We start from the raw sequence: 26,867 nt of genomic DNA on the forward strand, positions 1-26,867 counted from the left end.
CCAAGGAAGGGGCCCTTTCTCTACATCTTTTATTAATCCTCTGCTATTGTTTGCTAGACAAATCACTATGATTGGGGCCATGGGGAGTTCAGAATTGCTGAGCGGTGCTTAAAATTTTGGTGCCTCATTCTGACAACTTTCCCCAAGAAATCTCTTGAGTTTGCAAGAATCCATGGCTCGCATGGACGCCTACTTCTGTGAGGAGAATGCTAGCGCGACCGAAGTCCTCTGTTTCCGAGCCAGAGAAGAACGCAAAGGCTGGAAGCAGAAACCAGGGTGGTGCCGGGACCCCAACCTCCCCAGTGGTCCATGGCAGGACAGCAGCTGAAAACAGACTCTGGGCCAGTCTGCTGTTCTCCCCAGGTCCTTCTATTCAGTCGTTTTATCCAGAGTAGGCCTCATGCCTGTATGAGTCAGGGTTCGCCAGAGGAACAGAACCAACAGGAGACCGAGAGAGAGAGATGTAAGTACAGATATACGGATAGAGATACACCATGAAATAAATTATGAGAAATTGGTTCACATGACTGGAGACTGAGGAGTCCCAGGATCTCAGTCCGCAAGCTGGAGACCCAGGAGGGTCAGTGGTGTAAGTCCCAGTCTGAGGGGCAGGAGACGGACGTCCCAGCTCAACAGTGAGCAGAGAGAGGGTGAATTCTCCATCCTTCACATTTTGGTCCTATTCAGACCCTTGATGGAATTGAATGAGTCTCCCCCACCACCTCGAGGAGGAAGATCCACTTCACGCAGCGCACCCGTTCGTACCCTAATCTCGTCCAGAAATCCCTCACAGACATGCCCAGACGTAAGGCTTAACCAAATGTCCAGCAGCCCTGGGTACTATCAGATTGACACAGGAAATTAATGTGATGGTGATGATCATGGTGATGATGATGATGATGACGATGATGATGATGGTGACGGTGACGATGATGATGATGATGATGGTGATGATGATGATGATGATGATGATGATGGTGATGATGATGATGATGATGGTGATGATGGTGATGATGGTAATGATGATGATGATGATGGTGATGGTGATGATGGTGATGATGATGATGATGATGGTGATGGTGATGATGGTGATGATGGTGATGATGATAATGATGATGATGATGGTGATGATGGTGATGATGGTGATGATGATGATGATGATGGTGATGGTGATGATGGTGATGATGATGGTGATGATGATGATGGTGATGATGGTGATGATGATGATGATGATGATGATGGTGATGATGGTGATGATGATGATGATGATGGTGGTCACACAGGACTAATAATACTGAGCCAGCCTACCACGTCCATGGAGAGCCTGAACGTCAGCAAGCTCTTCTTATACCACAAAGAATCCACCCCTGTAACACACCCCAGGGGGCCACATTTCTCCTCCTTGGGATCATGGGGAGCAAATCAGACCTCTTCCACCCAGCAGCTCCTCTGCTTTTCACAGTGTGAAGGTCTCCCACCTGATACTCTCCTCCAGACGGCATCCCCAGCCTCTGCACTGTCCTTGTCAATGCCGAGGGTCCTGGGCAGCTGACTCAGAGCAAACTGTCCCTCACTAATTATTCATTCCTTGGTTAATTCATTCATCCATTCCGTTAACACCAGGGGGACAGAAGGGAGGCCGTGCTGTTGGTGGGGTAGGCCCAGAGCGGTTAAGGAATGCATGATCTCCAAATTCCGGCGGTGAGGGTGGTTGCTGCATGGTGCCCACATCACATGGGCAAGGCTGAGGGACTTGAGGCCAGCCTACCCTCAAGTCTTCTGTAAGGCTGGACAGCAGCAGCTCAAATTATGGCTGGACAGTGACATAGGTCCCTGGAAGACCCCAAATAGTTATCAGCTTGCGGACTCTGAGGTCTTGATGCTCCCCCCTCTTGAGCAGGAGGGGACACATAGGAGATGTACAAACAAAAACTTCCCAAATCCTTAGGGTCACTCTCAAGAATCTCTCCAAGGCATAGGAGGTTGACCTGAGGCTCCTGAGCATTTAAGGACTGCTCCTAACATTGGAAGCATTGCCCGCCCCGCTTAAGGCAACACATCCCCTCCCCTGCACTCACCCCACTTCCCACCAGCTCCATCAGGAACTCTACCCCAGGGGCTGCAGCATGAGTAAGGAGAAGTTGACAGGACTCTGACTCTGCTTCCTGGGAGAGGCTGCATGTGAAGGAGATTGATGACATTGGACTCCTGCTAAAACATCCACATGCATCCTCAATAAAATATCTTCACACCTGTTCACTGGCACTAAAATAAAATGACCAATAATACCAATTATTAGAAAGGGTGAGAATTTCCAGGGCCTCATACTTTATTGATAGAAACATAAACTGTACAAAATATTGGAAAAACTCTTAGGTATCATTCCCCAAAGTTGAACGTTGCCTGCCATATGCCATAAGGCAATGCCAGCTTCATTTCTATTTATTCATCCAAAGGGGACTCCTGAACATGGGCCAGGATGTGTAAGAACTTCCACGCGCTCTTCATGGCCCCCCAAACTTAGAAATGACGGCACAGGTATCTGCAAACTTTCTTCGTAAAGGATCGGATAGGAAATACTTCACACTTAGCTATATCAGCAAGACGGAAAGGAGTCTACACCTCTCAACCTTCCACAGAAACACTGGTTCTGACTGCCTCCCACGGACAAGAATATGTGTACAGGAAACTGGGAGTTTAGAAAGGAGGCTGCAGTTCAGGTGGGAGGATGGAGCACAGGTGGGAGGACGTGACATGCTGCTCAGGTCCCCTCTGTTCTGCCCTGCCCAGAGCACTCAGACACTTGGCATGGCTGGATAGTGAGGGGACAGAGAGTGCAAGGCAAAGGGGCAGGGGCTCACAGCAGTCAGTGCGCAGATTTCAAGAATCAGCTGCAGACCTGACTGATGTGTGCACCAAATGTCCTGCTCGCTAAGTCTTTAAGACACTGCACCTGCCAATCCCCCGTAGCTGACATGTGCGACCTCCGTACCTGGCACCCTGCATCCCCCTGTACCCAGCGTGCAAAGACCTTCACACACAACACACGGGTATCAACCGCTGGGGCCCCTCTGCTGGGTGAGGAAAAGGTGCACAACCGTGAACAATTCAGGACACTTTTCTTGGGGGAATAGATAAGAGGCTCTCAGGTCGCATCATGAAGGCCACACGTGACAAAGCACAGCTCACATCACACGCGATGGTGATAGGCTGAAAGTTTTCCCTCTGAGATCAGGAATAAGACAAGGATGACCCTTTCTACCACTTTTATTCAGCAAAAGTACTGGAAGTCCTAGCCACGGCAATTAGGCAAGAAAAAAAGAAAAGAAAAAGGCATCTAAATTAGGAAGAAAGAAGTAAAATTGCTTCTGTTTGTAGACATCAGGGTCTTATATTTCAAAAGGCCTAACATCACCAAGAAAGAAGGAAAGAAAAAAACAAACACCTGTATGTCCCTCCCTGCTCACCCATTTTGCCCATCCCCCTGAACACCTCTCCTCTGGCAACAGAAAAATCAGCTTTTTCTCTGCATTTATAGGTTGATTTTGCTTTTTATTTGTTTATTCATTTGTTTCGCTTTTTAGATTCCACATATGAGTGAAATCATATGGTAGTTGTCACAGTAAAAAATTAAATGTGATTATAGTAGATAATGCCGCTGTAAACATTAGGGTGCATGTATCCCTTTGAATTACTATTTTTGTATTTCTGGGGTAAATACCCAGTAATGCAATTGCTGGATCATAGGGTAGTTGCATTCTTAACTTTTAGAGGACCCTCCGTACTGTTTTCTGGAGCGACCGCACCGGTTTGCATTCCTACTAGCAATTCACAGCAGTTCCCTTTCTCCGCAATCTCGCCAACACCTGTTGTTTCCTGTGCGGTTGAATTAGAAGATGGGTGGGGATGGGATAAGTATGTGATGGGGATTCAGGAGGACACGTATTGTGAAGGGTGTCAGGTGTTGTATAGAAGCACCGAGTCACCGTATCGTACACTTGAAACTATTACCATGTAGTATGTTAACTATACTGGAATTAAAATTAAAACTCAAAGACAAAGGAAACAAAAGCGAAAATGAACTTTTGGGACTTCATTAAGATCAAAAACTTCTACACAGCAAAGGAAGCAGTCAACAAAACAAAGAGGCAACCTATGGAATGGGAGAAGATATTCGCAAATGACAGTACAAAGGGCTGATATCCAGGATCTATAAAGAACTCCTCAAACTCAACACACACAAAACAGATAATCATATCAAAAATGGGCAGAAGACATGAACAGACACTTGTCCAACGAAGACATACAAATGGCTATCAGACATATGAAAAAATGTTCATCATCACTAGCCATCAGGGAGATTCAAATCAAAACCACATTGAGATACCACCTGACACCAGTTAGAATGGCCAACATTAGCAAGACAGGAAACAACGTGTGTTGGAGAGGATGTGGAGAAAGGGGAACCCTCTTACACTGTTGGTGGGAATGCAAGTTAGTGCAGTCACTTTGGAGAACAGTGTGGAGATTCCTGAAGAAATTAAGAATAGAGCTTCCCTATGACCCTGCAATTGCACTACTGGGTATTTACCCCAAAGATACAGATGTAATGAACAGAAGGGCCATCTGTACCCCAATGTTTATAGCAGCAATGGCCACGGTCGCCAAACTATGGAAAGAACCAAGATGCCCTTCAACGGACGAATGGATAAGGAAGATGTGGTCCATATACACAATGGAGTATTATGCCTCCATCAGAAAGGATGAATACCCAACTTTTGTAGCAACATGGACGGGACTGGAAGAGATTATGCTGAGCGAAATAAGTCAAGCAGAGAGAGTCAAGTATCATATGGTCTCACTTATTTGTGGAGCATAACAAAGAACATGGAGGACATGGGGAGATGGAGAGGAGGAGGGAGTTGGGGGAAACTGAAAGGGGAGATGAACCATGGGAGGCTGCGGACTCTGAGAAACAAGCTGAGGGTTTTGGAGGAGCAGGGGATGGGAGGTTGGGTGAGCCTGGTGGTGGGTATTGTGGAGGGCACAGATTGCATGGAGCACTGGATGTGATGCATAAACTATGAATTTTGAAACACTAAAAATAAATTTAAAAAATAAATAAAAATTTTAAAAACCAACAAAATAACAAAAAAAAAACCCACCTAAAAATAGGAAACTGCAAAACTTAAAAAAAGTTAAAAATAAGTAAATAAATTAGGGGGGAAAAAAGAAAAAGAAATCCTGATAGAACTAACAAGCATCTTCAATAAGTTTGCAAAACACAAAATCAACACACTAATCAGTTGTGTTTCTCTACAGTAACAATAAACTATTCCAGAAAGAAAGTGAGGAAACAATTGTAGGTCTAACAGAATCATAAAGATTAATATACATAGTAATAAATTCGGCCAAGGAGGAGAGAAACCTGCATACTGCAGACAAAAAGAAATTAATAAAGTAAACCGAAGAAGATCTAAATGAATGAAAAGTTATCCCATGTTAATGGATTGGAGGAAAATGTCCACCCTCTGAAGCATCTACAGACTCAATACAATTCTTATCAAAATCCCAAAGACATTTTTCACATAAATAGAAAAAGGAACAATCCCAAAATGCATATGGAAACACAAAAGATCCCAAAGGCCAAAAGAGTCTTGAACAAGAAGAACAAAGCGGGAGCAACATACTTCCTAATTTCAAATTAGAAGACAAAGCTGTCGGAATCAAATCAGCATAGAACGGACATAAAAATGACTCATAAACGGATGGAAGTGAGCTGAGACCCCAGAAATACACGGTCGCGTCAGCAGGGACCTTCAGCAAGGAAGCCAGGAAGGCACCACGGGAACAGGACAGGCTGGTCAGTAAAGGATGTTGGGAAAATGGGTGTCCGCCGCAGACGAGCGAATCGGACCTCTGTTCTACATCCTGCACACAATTCCACTCAAAATAGGTTAGAGACTCGAGAGTAGGGCTTGACACCATAAGACTCCTGGAAGAAAACATTTTTGAAAAGGTGCTTATTTTTTTAAAGATGTATTCATTTATTTGTGAGAAAGAGTCAGCGATGGGGAGGAGCAGAGGGGGAGAGAACACGTCAAGCAGACTCCCCGCTGAGTGCTTAGCCTGATGTGGGGCTCGATCTCACGGCCCCGAGACCGTGACCTGACCCAAAATCGAGTCAGACGCTTAACTGCCTGAACCATCCTGGTGTCCCCCTCAAAAGAAAGCTTTCGGGTCTCAGTCTTGACAATGACTTTTTGAGCTTGACACCAAAGACAGAGGCCACCAGAGCAGAAACAGGCAAATGGAAGACAGGAAAGCAAAAATCCTCCGCACAGCAAGGGAAACTGCCCACAAAATGAAAAGGCAGCTACGGAGAGGGAGAAGATGTTTGCAAACTGTGCATCAGATACACGGGTCGGGTCTAAAATGTATGAAGCCCTCACACAACCCAATAGCAGAAAAGACCCCAGACGACCCGGTTAAAAATGGACAAAGAACTTGAGAAGATAGTTCTCAAAAGAAGACAAAAAAGGACCAACATTTATCTGAAAAGATGCTCGCTGTCACCAACCATCAGGGAAAGCCGAATGAAAGCCACAGTGAGGCGTCACCTCACACCCGTTGGAACGGTTAAAATCCAAACGACAGGAAACACGCGGTGTCGGCGAGGTCTCAGAGAGGGGGACCCTCGTGCGCGGCGGGTGGGCATGCAAGCTGGGGCGGCCCCGCCGGAAAACAGTATGGAGGGTCCTCAAACGGAAGAAACAGAGCTGCCCACCACCCGGCGGTGCCACTTCTGGGGGTACCCCGAGGACATGGAACCCAGATTTCCAAGACGGGGCACCCCCGTTCACGGCAGCCTGACTCACAACGGCCAAGGTAAGTGGACAAGCTAGACGCTAGACGGATGGGTAGGGAAAGTACGTCCACGCCGTGGAGTGAGCTCAGGCTCTAGGAAGAAGGAGGCCCTGCCATTTGGGGCGGAAGAGATGGACCTGGAGGACGTGATGCTGAGCGCGAGAAGCCACCAGGGAAGCACAGAGACAGTGCGATCGGACCGGGGAGGCATTCCGAGAAACAGAGGGGAGGGCGGAGGTCGCAGGGGCTGAGGGAGGGGGCGTGGGGAGGGGACAGCGAGAAGACACGGGGTTTCAGTTGTGCAAGGTAGAGGAACCCTGCAGATCCGCTCCGCAGCCCCGGCCTACCACTGGCAGCACGCGCTGTGTGCTCAGAACGTGCCACGACGGGGGTCTTACGCTACGTGTTCTGTCCACCGCTAACGAGGAAGGCGTTAATCGTAACATCAGTGACAATAACGGCAGGAGGCGGGGGAGACTCTGGGAGGTGACGCACGTGTCTATGGTCTTCACGGGGCGGCGATGGCGCCCCGCTGCGACCTTACCCCAGACCCGCTCAGGTGGGCACACTAGCCGTGTACAGCTTTTTACACGTCAATCACACCTCAACGAAGTGGTGTAAAAGAAGGGAAAATACATTTTTTTTTAAAAAGAAAGTATTTCAGGCTTCGCCAGCCACAAATATTCGATGCTCTGAGTAGAGCTAAAGCGGCAGTAGAAAATACGGAAGCAAGGGGCCCGGCGGTGTCCAGTGAAACTTCATCCGCAAGCACAGGAGGCACCTGGGTTTGGCGCTCGGGCAGCTGGAACTCAGCGGTCGCAGCCAATGCGGCGCTCGCCCGGTATGATCGAGGAACACCTGACAAGGGAACACGGCGTGAGAAAGTCCGATGGCGTGGTGCGCGCTACTCTTTCGTGGAAGCTGAAGGCAGCACGAACCCCGCAAGGCAGCGGGCATGTGCGGACACGGGAGTGCTCACAGCGTAACCACACACGCACGTGCGGACACAGGAGTGCTCACACACACGGGAAGGAGGGAGCGAGGTTCTGGTGCGCGCAGTGGGGAGGTGCGCAGTGCCTCCGGATGGAGCCCGTGATCAAGGCCCCAGCAGTGGCTTCAGCGGTGTGCCCGTGGGTCCCTCTTAGATCACCGAGAAAGGACGGATCCTGCTCTTGGCACACGCGCAGCCCTAAGAAGAAAAGGAAGGAAGGGAAGGAGACAATCCCAGAGACGGTGGTGTGTGAAGGGACGGAGAGACCCGTGGGAGGACCAGCGGTGACCTTCCACATCAGACGGGGGGCGGGGGACGCTCCCTCCTGCCCGCCTCCAGCAGACTTTCTGCTTTGCCTGGAATCCTGTTCGCATCCTCAGAGCAAGGACAAAAGGCCAGAAGAACAGAGAACGGCAGCCCCGCGGGAGGCAGCCTGGCGGGAGGCGGACTGAGCACCGCACTCCAGCGGGCCCTCTGGCCGGACCACATCTCCCGGCCTCCGAGCGGGCGGGAACTCTGGCCTGACACTGTCTAAATGGGCCGCGCCTCAAAAGAGCCCGTCTTTTATTCATTAGGATGGTTTTTGCCGGCTAAGTGCTTTTCAAGGGTTGAGAGTGCCCTGAGACTCTTCAAAAGCCGGTTTATCAGCATCCCGGGCACTGGGGGAGGGGGGAGCGCCAGCTTGCAGGTGAGTCCCGTCCGGTCCGGCCTCTCTACTCCGCACACCTCCGCTCACCAGGAAGATGCGTTAATCCAAGTGAATCTGGGGGCTTGTGTGTTGAATCATAAAAACAGCCATAAATAGTAATGACGGTATTTCTTTATATTAGGAAAAACCCTTCAGATTTTTCAAAACCTGCTGTAAACACTCTCCGCTTTAATCCCGACAAGAACCCGGGGAGCGGCACGCCCGCTCACGGCGGCTCGGGAGGGCCGGCGGGTGCGTCTCCGGGAGAGCTCTGTGAGCCGATTGTGAAACACGCCATTCCGAGGCGTTACTGCGCGCACTTAGGATTAAATAAATCACATTTAAAACCAAGGCGATGAAGTAAATAAAGGACCCCCTAACTCAACCTCAAACAGCAAAGGACCCAAGTAAACACGGCACGGACTGGAGTAGAGTCTCTCCGGAGACGACGTTCGGATGGCCAACACCACGGGAAGTGTTGCCCGACCCCGTCTGCCGTGACGGAAATGCGCATCCGATCCCCGAGACAGCTGTGCACACCTACGGCACAGCCGGCGTCACAGAAACGGAACGTTCGTAACTGCTGGTGGGGATGCGAGATGCCGCGACCACCGCAGACAGGGGGCCCGGGTTCTCACAAAGCTGGACAGGATTACTGTATGGCCAGGCACGTCCGGTCCCAGGCACGTTCCCCAAGAACTGAACCAGGGTCCATCTGGGAAACGCACAGGTACGCCGTGTGCAGCCGGCGTGTTCCCCAGCCAACGGGGGAGACAACCCAAGTGTCCGCCCGCAGAGGAAGGGATGGACAGAGCGTGGTCCACCCATTGCCGGGATCCACCAGCCTCGCAAAGGGGGAGAGGCTGCCACGGGCTTCGCCTCAGACGAGCATGTGAGGACGTGTATGAAGAGAGTGAGCCGGTCACGGAAGGACAGACACTGCGTGGTTCCTCATCCACGAGCCGCTTAGAGCAGTGACGGTCAGGGAGGTGCAGTGGCTGGTAGGCACCAGGGGCTGGGGGAGGGGGTGGCGACCGTCTTTCACGGGGACCGAGTTCCAGTTCGGGAAGACGGGGAAGTTCCAGGGATGGTGGTGGTGATGGTCCCACAACGCTGTGAATGCGCCCTGACCGTTCACGTAGGAGAGATGAACATCCATGTCGGTTTCACATTCTATACATGTCACGGCCCCAGTAAAGGAAATTTAAAGAGCAATAAGGCGAACTCAGCGTGTCCGGCTCATTCCGTGCGCTCTCCTGCTGTCCGGGGTCTCGAGCTTCAGCTCACGATTGTGTCTGTTGTGCGTCTGCTGACCTGTGCTCCGTCCTCCGGAGAGCGGCCTCACGAGCTGCACCAGAAAGACCAGAGCTGGACGCAGGAACGTCACCTGCTCCGGAGTCTCCTTCCCTGCTTCCTTAGCGGAGTGAGATCAGCTTCCAGGAAAGACTGGAAAACCGGCAGAGGTCAAACAGGGGGAGGAAGACCCTGCCCTGATGCCTGCCCTCCAGTCTCAGTGCTGTGGACCCCCCATCCGCAGGCGGCCGCTGGGCTGACCGCAGGGGAGCCTCACTGCCGAGGTCCCTCACACCCGGCCTGGGCGGCTACACACGTCGACAACCGCGTCTGGGCATGGTGGGGAGTTACAGGCATCTTTCCTGGACGGGTGCGAACCTCTGGGTTGGACCACGCACCCCCACTGGAGGCAGCAGAGGACAGAGGTGACCCCGGCAGACGCGGGGAGAAGCTCCGAGGTGAACCGTGTTCCGGGGGTCCACGGCTTTCCTCGCGTCCTCCGAATGTTCCCTGTTTTGCTGATGACGAGACCCTAATTCCACTGTGACATCTCTGCTGTCTCCCCCTTCCCTGTCCTTTGCTTTTGTCTTGAATAGACTTGAATCTCGAGAAAATTGTCTATTTTTACTTTATTTTTCTCAAAAAGAATTAATTTTTTTCTAATCTCCTTAGAAATTAAAGACTTTTTTTTAATCATCCAATTCCACATGTTGAATGTTTAGTTCCTTTTGCCCTTTTCTGCGCATGAAAAAGTAATTAACTCCAGAGGCAGCCGTGGCCCCCGGCCGGGCGGATCGTGGTCATTCTAGAAGCACCGTTATTGTTAACGACGACAGTTTCTTTTATCTCCCAGGACTCTCCTCTGTGATGGAAAGTCCATTGTGTCCGGGTAGGCGAACGTGGTTTGTGCAACTTCTGTTTTTGTTTGTTGTGGGTTTTTTTCATTTGCTGAAGTTTTCCGGTGCTGTTCTGCAGCCCCGTTCCGTGCTGGAAAAGACGGTGCCCGTTCACACTGTGATGTGCAAACGCTCGCCAGGCTTGTGGGAAACACCTCCCTTCGCGACAAGTTCACGGCCTCAGCGCCGTGCTTCCCCAAGGGCAAGGTGGGTTCCGGGGCACGTTTGGGCAAGATGGGGACGTTTCCTGTCGTCACAACTGGGGACACGCCTCTGGTGCCACAGGGAGGGGGCAGAAGGGCTTCTAAGTGTCCTCCACGCCCTGGGCACCCCACGCCCTGTGCCACAGGTACCACGGAGAAGCCTGCATAGCGGCCCTGCCGTCCTGGAAATCCTAGTTCTCGGTTTCCATGAGCCAATGTCAGTTTGATAATGATGACATGTGGGGCGTGGACGGGGTGTGGGGGACAGCCCACGGCGGCCTCAGCCTGGTGGATGGTCACCGGCCACCCCCCTCCCCATTCGGAAAGCTCGCTGCCCTGTCTTCCGTGGCCGCCGGGCTGGATGGTCCGCCTGCCTGCGTCGCACTGGTCATTCTGCCCAACGCGACCCTTTCTAAGGAGTCCTCTACTCCCACTCTTCGGGGCCTCTGTTCCTCGCAGCGGGGACTCAGACGACCGTGTGTCGGGGTGACTACGTGTCTCACGTTCCCGGTGGCACCCGGCTCGTGTCTTGTGTTTCACTTTCTCTTCCGTTTTCTGTATTTTATCCATACAAGAAGTGCATGGCGTTGATCTCCCGTGGTGGTCTCGGCTGGCCACATCTAATTTACTATTTCTTTTTTTTTTTTTTTTTTTAAGATTTTATTTATTTATTTGACAGAGAGAGAGATCACAAGTAGGCAGGAGGCAGGCAGAGAGAGAGGAGGAAGCAGGCTCCCTGCGGAGCAGAGAGCCCAATGTGGGGCTCGATCCCAGGACCCTGAGATCATGACCTGAGCCGAAGGCAGCGGTTTAACCCACTGAGCCACCCAGGTGCCCCTAATTTACTATTTCCGTTCGAGGCTGCGTCAAGGTTCGGAAAGCCGAACACGAACCTCTGGTCCAATCCAGAGTCACAAGGAAAACAGCATTTACTGTGACATCCGTTTGTAATTAAGGGATTTTGAGTATTCTACTGCTCAGACCTCACCCCGTCTCTTTCCTATAGCACCGTTGTGTTAAGAAACACTAAGCTCCTGTTTTGTTATTGTTATCATTATTTTCGTTTGCGACGACTTGACAAGCACGCCGACCGCTGCTTAGTGCTGAGTCCCACACTGTATCTGCACACCCGCACTGTGAGCGGACGCTGCCCCGGGCCGAGCTCACCGGAACCATAACCATCCCCCGTGCTGGAAGCCGAGGGCTCACCCGCGGAGACACGGTCAGGACGGGTCCCGGGCGCTGTCGCTGCAGAAAAGCACATCCGAGCACGAAAACCGGAGCTGTGTGACTCCAAGTGTACGTGCCTCTTGCCACAAGGTCTGGGGTGAGGACAGTTCGGAGCCCACGGGACTGGGGCCGGACCACAGGGAGCCAGGGCAGGGACCGGGCATCCACACCGGCCTGAGCACACCTGGTGGGGTGAGGACTCTGTGCATCACACCACGGAAGGGACGCCTGCCCTGATCTCCGGTTCTGAGCCCCCTACTCTGAGCTCCTGCCCTGATTCTCCTGCCCAGAGCTCCGGCTCCGCAGGCTGGCCCAGGCCTGGCAGCACGGGGCTCTTCCCTGAGTCGTCCTCTCCCGCTCCTCGTTCATCCACGCGTCTTCCAGGTGAGGCTTCTGGGTCGACCGCACAGCGATTGCTTCATGTAACGCCCTGTCCCCTTTGTCTCCCGTAATGGAAATTGATTCAGCCAGTCTGCAAACCTGGCATTTCCTCTGGGACTGGCCTCCGGGTTACGCCTCACCTACGTATTCTCACCATCGGGTCGTGGTGAAGGCATCTGTATGATCCCTGCATCCCTTCTGGGGAAACTGAGGCAGGGGCCCGTGAAGGAGCCTGTAGTGCAGCTGGGTAGTGGGGGAGCTGGGCACTCGTCCTTGGAGCCTCGCTGCTCTGGGGCAGTCGGCGCTGCGCACACTGGGGCTGTGGGAGGACGACGGCTTTCTCTCCTCGCCTTTCTGGCTCTGTCCTTGGGGAGTGGGTTTCTGACGCATGTCCCCCTATAGGAGGGTGTTTGTGGTGTCCCCACGGTCTCCAAGGTCCTTTCGTGGAAGGCTTACTCATCCCTCGTGATCTGAGCCTCGTGCCCCCCGCGCAGGACCGTGCTGGGCGTCCACTTCCCAGAAGCCGGGGAACCCGAGCAGGGTCTGCTGGCCGGAGGCCCGGGTCTGTCCACCCACGAGTGGAGTCGGGGGCTGGAGGCGGCAGGGACTCACGGCTCCCCGCAGACTGCTGCCCTCTCGCTGACCCTGGCCACGGGGGCCCTCAGCAGACGGTGCTCTGAGCCAAGCTCCGAGTCTCCTTTCTCCTTGCGTGGCGACTCCCTGGGCGGGAACCCTGGGGGGAAGGAAGGAGGAAACCCCCGGGGCCCAGGTGACTCGTCCTCATGCACCGCCCGGACACAGACCCCTCCCCGGCTCCTGCTTTCCTTCCTTGCCCCACCAGCTGCTCCCCAAATCTGCTTTTACATGAAGACGGTGTCAGGAAAAGGCGTCCATGACTCTAAAAAGCGCAAACCTGAAACCAGGCGTGCTGTGGGTGGGATTTGCTCGCTCTGCGGAGGGAGGAACCGGGGGTGTCTGTGGCTCCGAGCCGAGCCCCCAGGGCATTGCGGGGAGCGGCACCGACCGAACCAGACAGTGACCCGATGCCACGACTCTCGCCCGAGAGCCTGCCCTGCACGTGGACACCCCGTGGAAGAAATCACCTGCCGTGGCCCGTGGGGCCGTGGGCCGTTGTGTCTGCCCCGAACTCTCTTTGGCTTTAACCCCCGGCTGGGTCCCTCGGCAGCTGGTGAGCTACGTGCCGCCACCCAGGCACACGTTTTATACTCACGTGAGGGTCGTCAACCTGCCTTCCGGAACATTCCACGGCAGCCCATGTCCTCTCCTCGCCTGCGTTTCATCCACATTGCCACGCCCCGGTCCCGCCTCAGCGGCACACCGAGCACACAGCCCTCACCCCGCGCCGCCACCGTGTGCCTCCAGGCTCGCCCTCTTCACCCCGGGACGCACGATCCGGAACCCGGGACTCCACTGCACGTCTGCGGCCTCCCGCCCTGACGAGACGCAGGAGCTGCAAGTCCTGAATACTCGCCGTCTCCTTCGTCCCGACTCTGCCCCTGACGTCCACCCCAGCTGCGGGCGGCCCTGGTCAGGCCCTGAGAGCGCCGTGTGCCCGGTCTCCCGGCTCCCCAGCCATCCCCGACCCGGCATACGGTTGTGCAACGGCAGCCGCCGCCCCACAGCCCCGGGACGGTCCCGCAGGGAAATCACAGGGACTGAGCACTGAAAGGCGCCGGACCCCCGTGCGGATCCTCTACCCTCCCTGGAGCCCAGCTTGGGGGGGCACCCCGCTCCGGGCCCTGGGCACGCCGTAACCCCCATCTCGGCCGGCTGCCCAGCGCACACCTTTGTCCGGCCTGGGCTGGGGCCTCCCCTGCGCAGAGACGGTGTCCCTACCCCGTCACGATCACCTCTGCTTCAGGGTCTCCTCAACGCGACACGAAGTTCCTCGTGGATGCTCAGTGCCCCCCGCCCCGTGCCTGGCCCCGCACCCGCACACGTGTCTGTCTCTTCTGCCTGCACTGCTGTCTGCTAATTCCGCTTCTGCACTGTGCGTCTGTCTGTGTGTCCTGTGGCCGGACTGAGATCCTCGGAAGGTCACTGAGTGCTCCCGACACGAGGGTCATGTCTCTGGGAATGCGGGGGGTCCCGGAGCTGTCCCCTACGTCGTCCCCTTCCTGCCCTGCTCCCAGACGGTGCAGCCCGAAGCCAGCACACGCTGGAGGCCTGGGCCTTCCCCCACGTCCTTTGTCCGGCGGGGGTCACCGGCCGAAGGGGTCCCCAGGACGAAGGTGGTCTTCTGGCCCCACCACCCTCATTATTGTGTGTGTCGTGGAATTATGCCGCTGTGACGTGCCTGCAACTGTCCTTCCTTGCTGGCCGGCTCCTGCGTTTCTCAGCACGGAGCAGGCCAGCCAAGCCCCGGTCCTTCCTGACCTGAGATGCGTGCCTGGCCTGGGGCAGAGGGCGGGTGGTACCCCCCAGAGCAGGGACTGCAGCCTCGCTTCTGCTCTCTGAGCCAGGAGTGGAGGGATAGGAGGAAACAGAAAGCAGACGTCCATCCATCATCCACCCGTCCATCCGTCCGTCCATCCGTCCATCCGTCCATCCATCCGTCCATCCATCCGTCCGTCCATCCATCCATCCGTCCGTCCGTCCATCCGTCCGTCCATCTGTCCATCCGTCCGTCCATCCGTCCATCCGTCCATCCATCCGTCCATCCACCCTTCATCCATTCATCCACACTTCCATCTGTCCATCCATCCATACATCCGTCCACCCTTCCATCCATCCTTCCATACATCCAGGTCCCTGAGGCCTGGGCCCATGGGTCACAGGGCTGGTCATTCCCTGCAGCTGACTCGTCCTGGTCACCAGGAGGTGTCTGTGCCTGTCCCCACATCCACTGCCCCTCACGGCTGCCGTCTCCACGTAGGTTTGGGGGTTTAGAGGTGCATAGAATGTTCTGCTGGTAAACCGAAAGGAATTAATGATACAACTCACAACAGTTAGACACGGTTCCTGCTACCCTGCAGGTCGCAGAGTGAGAGATCCCAGTATCTCAGTGTCCAGCAGAACTTAAATAAAATAGAAAGTTAAAGAAGACAAATTAATTTTGGCCTTTCTTTTTATTTTATTTTGTTACTATTCAAATGTCCCCAATTAATGATTTCAAGGGGGAAAAACCTTCCCAAATAAAACGTACTGAAGATTTTCTTTTTTCTGGAGTAATTTATCCAAGACCATTAAAATCACCGATTCACAATCGTTGCCTCCTAATGGTTATTGAGCCCGATTCTGCTCTGTAGCCACTCAATCCGGAGGGAAATCACTCCTGCTCGGCCTTTAGTCTCACTGAGCTTCAAGGTCAAGCTCGTTGGCTTCATTTTCAGACAGGAGCCATATCCAACTTGCCCAAGAGCTTGGGTTCAGAAAATTAATGGCCTAATTAATAGAAATCATTATGAAACCACACAATTAACATCTTAGAGCAAAACTCAATCTTAAAATGAAAGTCCTTGATGTGCCAACGGACAGATTTAGCAACCCTGTATTGAGTTTTCCCCAAGCACTGGCCACAGCGCCGGGATCAGCATCCGGTATAACCTACAGACGACCTTCATCCTCAAACGGGCCGGCGGGGTATACCCTTAAAGAAAAGGCATTGGGACTCACAAAAGAAGGAAGAGGCAGGAGTGAAAATAGGCTCATAAAATCTGTCCACGAGCTAGAGCCTCACACAGCAGGGGCGTGCTCCTGGGTGTAAGGCGCTCACGACCGCGAAGCCCCGCAGGCAGAGGGCCCCGCTCACCAGCGGCCCCTGAGGCAAAGCAGAACGCTGAGCTTCTGCAGAAGGACACTCCGCAGCCGGGGGTGGGGCCCCAGGACGTCGTCAGAGACGTTTCCAAGTGTTTTTTCTCGAGGAGAAATGAGAAAACAGCAAGACAGCCAGCAACAGCAGAACAGCTAAATCGGTGTGGGGAGCCCCCGCGGGCCGGCACCAGGCGGCCGTGAGAACCGGTGCGAAGCCATCCCGGTACCTCCCCCCAGGTGGAAACCATCTCTGAGAACTTGTTTGGAACATAAACTTTCATAGAAAGTTTCCCTGTCTGCCCACGTACACCCACAGGCGCGTCTGAGTCCCCACAGATGTAAAGAAAGGATGTTCTTGGATCTCCCGGTGGCGGGGACGTGGGGTGAGCCTCCGCACACAGGCTGGAGGGCAGACCAGAGCCATTCGTGGGGGACACGGAGGTCTCCCGCCAGGGACCTGCCACGTCCCCGCGCGCGGGAGATGGGCTGCGCCAGAGGAAAACCCTCCGCAAACACGGAGCACGTGTCTCCTCCAAACAAAGGATGTGATGGTCTTCCCTGTCCTGGAAGCCAAATCCAGCCCCCAGAGCCCTGTCCCAGCTCCATCCACTTCACTCCCACGTAATTCAACTCCAGCAAACCCTCCGTGTTCAGCGGACGCCGGCGTGTGAATGCCCAGAGTGGAGGCCACGCGGCAGGCATCTCCTGGTCGGGCTCCACTGCGCCCGAGAACCCTCGCAGCCCCGCAGCCCCTCGGGGAGAAGCCACACGCCCGAGGACACGGGGTAAGAGGCTGCCTGAGGGGAGTGTGACGGCCCTGCAGGGCGCTCTCCCGCTGGCTGTGGTGCCGGGCTTGTCCATCACAGAGACCCCGCCCTACTGGGCGCCAGGCACCTGGGGACCAGCCCCCCCGGCCCGCGGTTTCTCTCCCGCAGCTTCAGGCCTTAGTGCCTTTTCTGCACCAACTGGACACGCAGGCCTTCAGGGCTCTTTCAGGCTGTGGTCGGGCGGCGGGGAGGAGACAGCGGGGAGGGGCCTGCAGCAGGTCCCCGGGCCGTCCTCCATGGGGTTCCCTCCAGGAGGGACTCTTTCCTGGGCCTTGGGGTAGCTGCCAGGCTGGGGGACACTGGGCCCTCCAGCATGTGGACTGTCCCCCACGGCACCCCAGAAACCCGGCCCCGAGGACTCTGATGCTCGCTGTCACCCAGAGCCCGTGGATTCTCTGAGTACAGTCAAAACCTGGCCAGAGTCTTTCTGGAAATTTCTCATCGTCACCCCTGCTTGTGGCGTAGGGCTGTGGTTCACGGGCTCTCAGAGACACACGGTAAATCATGGGGGTGTGTCATGAGGGGACAAGGCCACTCCCCACTTCCCTCCACACCGTCTCCGCTCCCGGCTAGTCCTGAGCTCAGCCCCACTGGGAAGGTCTCAGGGGGATGCATTTTTGGTTTCAGCAGCGCCTCAGCCCCGTCTTTTCTGGCTCGTTCCGGGTATGGACAGAGCGGTGATACTGAGATCTCTCATTCTGTGACCCCCGTGTAACAAGCACTGAAAACCTCACTGGGGTATTGTTGGCGCGGCTGTGGCCAGGGATCGGCACATTCGCTAACGGTCCTCGGCAGCGGCTGAGAAGGGGCCACAGGGCGGACGGAGTTGTTACAGGAAATGAGAAACTCCCGTGAGCCGTCGGTGAGGATATCTATTCGAGGGGACGGACTCCGGCGTTCGTGTAATGAAGGCTCCGCGCTGCTGCTCACTCCCGCGTCTCTGCCGTCCCCCAGTGCCCAGCGCAGGCCTGGACTCCCCGCTTCCCGGGTCAGCCACTCCTCTCTGAGTCCGAAACCCATCACAAGATAGAAAGGGAATTGGCTGATTGTGGATCAGATTGTAATCACTTCTACAAGAAAACTGATTTTTGGAGAATGTGATTCAGGGGCACAGCTCCGTCACACATCCTTAAATTGGCTCCCTGTCCGTCCACCCAGACCAAGACCCCGGTGGGCAATGCAGACCGTGTGTACGGTCTCTGCATCCCCTGAACTGTTCTTCCTCCAGAAGCAAAACCAAACACAGCTGCTGGTCCCCAAGGTGGAGGCAGACAGAAGGGGCTGGTCTGCACACACCCAGCTCCTTACTCCAAGGTGCCCCATAAGCGCCCCCTGAGTGGGAAGGACGGCAGGGTAGAGGGAGGAAAAGGCAGAGAAGGGACGTGAGAAGTGGGGAGCAGTGTCCCTCACCCCCACATCTAGATCACAGCCAAGCCTCACGACACGCTTGGCCGTTCATTGGTTCACGGAGGTTGGAGCGAGTCAGAGACGGGCGTGTTTTAGAAAGCAGACGGCGAGACTACGAGAGCAACCACGGCCCCTCCTCCTTCCCTAGTCGCCACATGGAACCCCATGAACCATTCAGACAACCAGACCCCACCCCATCCCAAGCCTCAGGGAAACACGGCTGATCCCATCTTTGTTCTGGGGAATGAGGGGCAAGTCATACAGCAAGGCAGTGATGAAGGAAATACCACTTCCCCAGCCATGGAAAGGGGCCGCACCCCACGGCATTTAGAAACCTGGCTTCTAGAATCCTGGGTCCTGAACCGTCCTCTAACTGATGGGTGGCTTGGCCTTCTGAGAAGTCTGAGGGTGTGCAGATGCCAGGTGCGGGGGCTGCATGTGCTTGCTGAGACTGCGTGGGATGCAGGAGGACGCCACTGCTTAGAGAGCCTGAGGCAGCTGTGGGGAGTGTAAGAACACAGGCGGTTGCAGGAACAGCTGGATCCAGCTGCAGGTACCCCTGGCCTTCCCCCAGCCTCATCTTTCCTTCACTTCACACTCGGGGTTCTCTTATGACAGGGTGGTCACTGGCATTTCCTAATTTACACTGACACTTGGTGTGGGTTTTGTGTTGTTTTAGATGGAGTTACAGACATACGATCCGACTTCGCTGGGCTTGGTACAGATGTCACGCCATTGCGCACAGCTGCGTAAGGAATAGAAGTGATGCCAGCGTTTCAGTCGGCAAGAACGTCTAGTCCATCAAATAATAAGCCTAGAAGGAGAACGCGACTTGCAAGAAGGGTCGTTATGCAAAACATAATCTCTAACGTAAGATTTAAGATGTAAATGTTGTATCACTTATTGTCTAAAGTACACAACACTTCTCCGAAGAAGACGTACAAGTGGCTCACAGACATCTGAAAAAATGCTCATCATCACTAGCCATCAGGGAGATTCGAATCAAAGCCACATTGAGATACCACCTTACACCAGTTAGAATGGCCAAAATTAGCAGGACAGGAAACAACATGTGTTGGAGAGGATGTGGAGAAAGGGGAACCCTCTTACACTGTTGGTGGGAATGCAAGTTGGTGCAGCCACTTTGGAGAACAGTGTGGAGATTCCTCAAGAAATTAAGAATAGAGCTTCCCTGTGACCCTGCAATTGCACTGCTGGGTATTTACGCCAAAGATACAGATGTAGTGAAAAGAAGGGCCATCTGTACCCCAGTGTTTATTGCAGCAATGGCTACGGTCGCCAAACTGTGGAAAGAACCAAGATGCCCTTCAACGGATGAATGGATAAGGAAGATGTGGTCCATATACATGATGGAGTATTACACCTCCATCAGAAAGGATGAATACCCAACTTTTGTATCAACATGGACGGGACTGGAAGAGATTATGCTGCGTGAAATAAGTCCAGCAGAGAGAGTCAAGTATCATATGGTCTCACTTATTTGTGGAGCATAACAAAGAACATGGAGGACATGGGGAGATGGAGAGGAGAGGGAGCGGAGGGAAACTGGAAGGGGAGATGAACCATGAGAGACTATGGACTCTGAAAAACAACCTGAGGGTTTTGAAGGGGAGGGGTTAGGAGGTTGGGTGAGCCTGGTGGTGGGTATCAAGGAGGGCACGGATTGCATGGAGCACTCTGTGTGGTGCATAAACAATGAATTCTGGAACACTGAAAAGAAATTAAAAAGAAAGTAAGAAAAGTATTTTTCATTTAAAACAGTGGAGAGTAACGAAGTGACAAAAACTGGTGATCAGGAAAGACCCATGTTTGTGCTGAAATGACAGTAAAGCCAAGACAGACGGAGAGGATCCTGGACGCCAGAAGCCACCACCTCACCATGACAGAAGGACGCCGCTGTAGCGCGAGGCACTAAGGAAAGGACAGGAGGAGTGACAAACGTTGTCAAAACGTATCTGTCTGTGCGGACAACACGTAAAAGGTAATGCTAAGAACAACTCTAACGCAAAATTTTAAAAATTTAAAAATTTAAAAATTTAAAAATTTAAAAAATGTCATCAGAAGTCACAACCTGAAATACAATCCTCCAGAACCATTTTCAGACACATAATAGGAAAGTACATACATTTAAAACCAGTAAGAAATCTAAAAAATGTTTTTAAATCAACTGGCATTTCTGCCTCCCATCCACAAACAAACAACACAGAACTTTGCAAGTTTCCTCTCAAGGAACAGGGCATTTCTGTCTTACACTAAAGTTTTAGGAAATTAGGAAAAAATGGAAATATTCCCAAATATTTTTACAAAGCAATTAAATCCTTGACATCAAAAATAAGACTTCAGGGGGCCTGGGTGGCTCAGTTGGTTGGGAGACAGCCTTCGGCTCAGATCACGATCCCGGAGTACCGGGATGGAGTCCCGCATCGGGCTCCCAGCTCCACGGGGAGTCTGCTTCTCCCTCTCACGTTCTCTCTCACTGTCTCTCTCTCAAATAAATAAAAATCTTAAAAAGAAAAAAAAACTTCAGTTACACAAGAAAGAAAAAAAAGTTCCATTTATTTATGAACATAAATTAGAAATTCATCCATAAATCAAACCAAACACAGAAGGCATCAAAGTCATAACTTGAGGTGGAAGGTGTCTCCACTGACCTCCACCCTCAGAGAGAGCACATCAGCGTTCTTGCGGCCCTGGTTCTGGGCTGCCTCCCGTGTCCTCCGGGAACCGACCGTGACTATCCAGAGCCGAGCCAGCCGCAGTCACAAGGCTCTGCGGGTTCTCCGGTGGCTGCTAAGAACCACAGAGACCGTGAGCTTCCGGCAGAAGATGAGGGCTCCCGGTCACAAGGCCACGGAAACAGTGGGGAACCTGCCCGGACGCGTCAGGGATCCCCGCTGGGATCCACTGAGGATCCGGACGAGCCGCACAGAGCGGCGGGCTGAAGAGGGTTTAGCTACGTCGTGCCGAGCGTCTGGGCAGGTGGGCAAGCGAGCGCGCGTCCAGGGATCCACCCGGCCTGTCTGCCTGCCCGGTCCGTGAGCTGCAGGCCGGCCTCACGAGGACGCCACGTTGGACAGGCGTGCTTTGTGCAAGGGGAGCTCCGCGGCCGGGGGAGGCTTGGGGCATTGGGTCATCTCAACGTTTGATTTGCTGAATGTGCGCGCGGCTGGTCTGCATCTCTGTCGTCCAGTCAAACACGTGTGCATGGGTCAGCCACTGCGCACCTTTGCCACGGACGGAATGTCGGCGTCCCCGAAGTCCCCGTGGGAAATGTTGACTCCCGGGGCCGGCGTCTGATGGTGGGGCTGATCAAAGCTTGGGGGTGGAGCCCCGGGCGTTGGGATTTCACCCCCGCCAGAGACCCCGGGGAGCTCTGTCCCCTCCTGCCACGGGAAGACGGGGCAGGAGGCGCGTGTGTGAAGCAGGAGGCCGGTCTGCACCAGACACCGAATCTGCCGGCAGCTGCACCTCGGACTTGAGCCTCCAGAATGGGCTTGCGAGCCCCCAGCCTGGCGTTCTCTTCGAGCAGCTGAGACGCCGTCCACCGGGTAGTCCGGGACTGGGTGGGGCGACCACGCTTCCGGCCTCGGCAACGACAACCCGATCCGTCCATTCACTCGCCCACCATCCCCGGAAGCCCCGTGGGGTCCGTTCTGCACGTCCAGAGCGGCAGGTTGTTATGGGTAAGCACTGTAGCTGCGCCAGGAAACAGGGAGGGCTCCCCGGAGGAGGACACCTCGGGCCTCGGGGACTGGAGAGCGGACGCTGGAAGCCGATGGCCTAACCGGCTGGTCGGGAGCCAGGCGGGGAGCGGGACGGGGAGCGGGAAGGGGAGCGGGGACGGGAGCCCACCTCCAGGTTGGGAGAGGGGCTCTGTTAGAGCGAGAAGGACAGGGAGGTCAGGGTCACGGGTCAGAGGGGAAGCGAGGGCCAGCTGCTATCTTTTGGGTCCTGGCTGGAGGCACCAGGGTTCTACTCTGACCGCTGGGCTGACGGTGGTGCTCCGAGGTCCATGAGGACCCAGACCTGGGCGTGGGGCGTGGGAGGAAGGAGGACGGGACTTACTTCCCGACCGGCTCCAGCTGAGGGTAGGACACGGGTCTCCCTAAACACGTCAGTGGCTCCTCAGTGCCTTCTGGGTGCCTTTGCCTGGCTCTGCACCCTGGGGCAGCCGCCTCTGGGGACATTTGCAGGAGCTGTTTCCTTCTCAGCCCGTCCTGCCCTCCTGCTCCCGGGTGCCTGCTCGGGGGTCTGGACTCTGATGAAAGGCTTCAGGGGCAGACTGGGAGCCCCTCGTCGACGCTCAGCCCTCGTGCACCGCGTCCGTCCATGCGTCTCGCTCGCTGGCCTGTGTGTTCCCGAGGGCAGAGCCCACCAGCCCCCTGTCCACTTGCAGGGCAAGCGTCCTGTGGGAGCTCACGGTTCTTCATCTTGACAGATGGGTCACGTCTTCCTCGTGCCGGGACGCCTATAGTTCGTGACCTTGACCTCGCCTCGGGGGCTCTGCCCCAAGCTTGTGCAGAGAACCATTGTCCAGGACACAACTGGCCTCAGGGTCTTGACTGCTGTGCTGGCTCGGGGCATGGGCAGGGCTTGGCGCCTCCCGCCCTGACTCTGTCCTACGTCCTCCTCCGTCCAGCGCCATCTTCTCCAGCCTCTGGGCCGCGTGTCCCTGCCGGTGGCCTGCGGGCAGCGTCCGGCTCCGGAGGGCAGCTCCAGAGCCGTCCTCTCTCCCCAGGACAGCGGTGGCTCCCTGGAGATGGCGGGTAGAGCGTTCTGGGAGAAGTTTATTCTGTAGCTCTTACATTTATTTGTATTTGCCACGTAGTAGTCGTCACTAAAACCTCTCTGGAGGGTTTTCACAAATTAAAGAATCTCTCGAAAAATACTGACCTTGATATCCAGTGCGCGTGGATAACTCCCCAGTTCTAGCGACATCGGGACGACGACATGGCTCGGTGGGTGGGGGGCTCTGGGAGGAGGCGTCCCCCTCCCTTCCCTGCGGGCCCAAAACAGCCCCAAACAGCCCAAACCAGAGGATGGGCCGGTGGGACTGGGCCGGACGCGGCAGGTGCAGCCGGAGAATCTGAAGTTTGTTCATTTTCCCCGTTTGCTCGTCGTTTGCTCGTTCAGGGCGGCTGCCATGAACGTGTGCCGTCCACACCCACCCAGAGGGGCTCTCGGGTTGCACGGTGAAGCCCGCAGGTGCCCTTCCGCTCAGAACCTGCGTCCCGCGCGACCGCCTGTCTGGAGGACTGGAAGCCTCCCTTGGGGACGAGAAGAAGTGCTCCGGGTGCCTGCTCCTGCCGGGACGCCCTCCACAAGGCTCGAGTCAGGACGGTGCCGGGCAGGGCGTGGCGACCGCGGAGCAGACACGAAGCCGTCCTCACTCTGGAGCAGAGTGGGTGCGGACAAGGTGCTGGCCGCTCGGCCCGGGATGCTTCTGCTAGGGACTGCGTGGGTCCTCCACGTGCGTCCCCGACAGCAGCCGGCCGGGCTTCCCGGAGGCTGGAGCACCCGCCTCGGGAGAGGAGAGACCTGGTCTTCAGAAGCTCAGACCTGTGCCTGGGGCTCCTTAGGGCTGACCGGGCCGCCCTCACCCCCCGACTCAGTGTGGGGAGACTGCCCTTGAGGACGGGGGGGGACAGGGCAGGGAGGAGAGGACCCACGACTCCCCAGGGTCCAGGCCAGGAGGAAGCAGGACTCCACACCCTGAGTGCAGTGACCAGCAGGAAGGCTGGCCTGTCTTTCCAGGAGGGAGAGGAGTTAAGGTTCCTCATGCCCCACCCCTAAGCCCCCAGAGGTCAGGTGTTTGGGGGATGCTCCTGGTCAGGAGTCAGGGGGCCCCAGAGGAGGCAGTCCCATCCCCCGTGCACCCAGCAGAGGACCGGCCATCAGCAGAGTCTGGAAAAGTGGGCTGAACCCCACAGGTACCTCAGGTCAGACCCGACATTTGCTCCGTGAGTCCCCTCAGGGAGGTGACCTGTAGAGGGTGTCTCAGGGGGACGAGGGGGCACCCCAAAGTGAAAACACCGGGTCGTTGTTGAAGTCGATCCCGACTCCCGTGGAACGCAGTGTGCCGGGGTCAAGGAGCCCTCCCTGTCGTGCACGCCCAGCGCTCGGTGACAGGATGGTCCACTCAGCTCTGCCTTACGACGCCCAGCCGCCTGACGAGCCGCTGGCCACGTTTCCCTCCTCACCCCGGACGGCCACACGCACTGCATCCGGGTCCCACAGTGCCTCCGCCAAAGGAAAACAGTAGAGGTCGGAGCTCCAGGAGGTCCCCAGCGGGCGGAGGGCTGGAGGCACTTTGACCCCAGAAGACAGGGCCGCCCTGCTCAGGAGGGGACACAGACGGCCTTGGCCATGTACCCTGCTTGGCAGTCCCGGCCCCTGCCTTCCTGGGCCCTCCTCCTGCACACGCAGAGCGCAGAGTGACTCCAGGTTGGGGCAGGGGGCAGTCATGTGGAAGGCAGGGCCTTAAGGCAGGACCCAGGTCTCAGCCACTCCCCCGTATTAGGGTGAAGGTCCTGATATTCCCTCCCAGCCCGTCCCTCCCAGCCTGCGCCTCCCAGCCTGTCCCTCCCAGCCTGTGCCTCCCAGCCCGGCCCTCCCAGCCTGCGCCTCCCAGCCTGTCCCTCCCAGCCTGTCCCTCCCAGCCTGTCCCTCCCAGCCTGTCCCTCCTAGCCTGGCCCTCCCAGCCTGTCCCTCCCAGCCTGTCCCCCCCAGCCTGCGCCTCCCAACCTGTCCCTCCCAGCCTGTCCCTCCCAGCCTGCGCCTCCCAACCTGTCCCTCCCAGCCTGTCCCTCCCAGCCTGTGCCTCCCAGCCTGCGCCTCCCAACCTGTCCCTCCCAGCCTGTCCCTCCCAGCCTGTCCCTCCCAGCCTGTGCCTCCCAGCCCGGCCCTCCCAGCCTGTCCCTCCCAGCCTGTCCCTCCCAGCCCGTCCCTCCCAGCCCATCCCTCCCAGCCTGTCCTGTTCCGGCCCGTTGGCCTCGGGGAGCTGTAGGTGAGCAGCTGTCTGTGGCAGGGATGCAGGCAGGTGCTTGGGCGGGGCACTCTGCCCTGCGTGTCTCAGAACCAGGCGGCAGCAGGTGCTCACCCCCCAGGCTCTGGGCAGCAGGTGTCAAGGGCCACGGAGGTGACGTGTGAGCGAAGCCCGGGGAGGGAGCACAGCCCAGAGCTGAGGGGTCCTGGCTGTCCCGTGGGACTGTGGGGCGAGGTGCGGGAGGGGCAGAGGCTGGTCCTCAGGGAGAGGGCGGGACAGGGGCCCCTTTCCAGAGTGCCACCATTTTTGTTTCCGAAATTCTAAAATCTCATCCATGTGTGTGTGCGCGTGCGTGTGTGTGTGTGTGCGTGTGCGTGCGCGTGTGCGTGCGTGGGGTTCTGAGCGCTGGGCTCTGGTGCCGCTGGCGCAGACGGCGGGACAGTGTGAGCACGTCTGCAGACCCAGCCCCGTCCTGCCCCTGACCTTCCGCTTGGAAGGGTTCTGGCCTTCCCGTCCCCGTCTCCCGTCGACTGCAGTTTCCTCCCAGTGAGGCGGAGCTCCACGACCTTGTTCCCGGCTGGCCCGCTGCCGCCCACCCCGGGCGCACTCCCTCCCGTCCCCTGCCCAGGCTGACATGGACTCAGGGGCCGGCCGCCACTCGCCTCTGGCCCCGTGGACCAACCCCCGCAGGGCATCCGCGCCCCCGCAAGAGCCTTTCCTACTTGTCAGCAGACAGACGGCTCCGCAGATAATATTATTCTTAAAAACTCAGTAATTATGTATTTGGTCGCTGCCAACCGCGGAGGAAATATGCATATTAGGGCGTCGTAATTACACAACAAGCCCGTCCTGTCGATTACATTTTGCTACGATGTTCTCTCTGTCCCCTTCATCTGAAAAAAATTTTCAGAAACAATTACCATGATCACGAAAGTAAATCAGGCCCCGGCGTCAGGTTAATGTGAAATCAGGGGTTTGTTTGAGCCCGTGGTCGGGTTCTCTCCGCTGTCCCGGCCGTCATCACCAGGGCCCCGCGGACAGGAGGGCCCGGGGCTGCCGCCGCCCCCGAGGAGCCCAGCAAAGTGCCTGGCCGTCAGGGTCTGCACCGAGCCACCCGTCTCTAGGCCTCCGGGGGGCAGGCAGGGGCGCGGACCCCACATGGGTCGTGCAGAAACCCCACATCTACCCAGTGTTCTCCTTCCTGACCTCACGGCACACAAACAAGCAAAAGGAAGGAAAGCGGAAAACAGGGCAAAGCTCTCACCGCCAGGTCTCCCAGGGCGGCCATGTAAGCCGTCCAAGCC

The sequence above is a fragment of the Meles meles genome, chromosome 7 (genome assembly GCF_922984935.1).
Source record: "Meles meles chromosome 7, mMelMel3.1 paternal haplotype, whole genome shotgun sequence".
NCBI lineage: Eukaryota > Metazoa > Chordata > Mammalia > Carnivora > Mustelidae > Meles > Meles meles.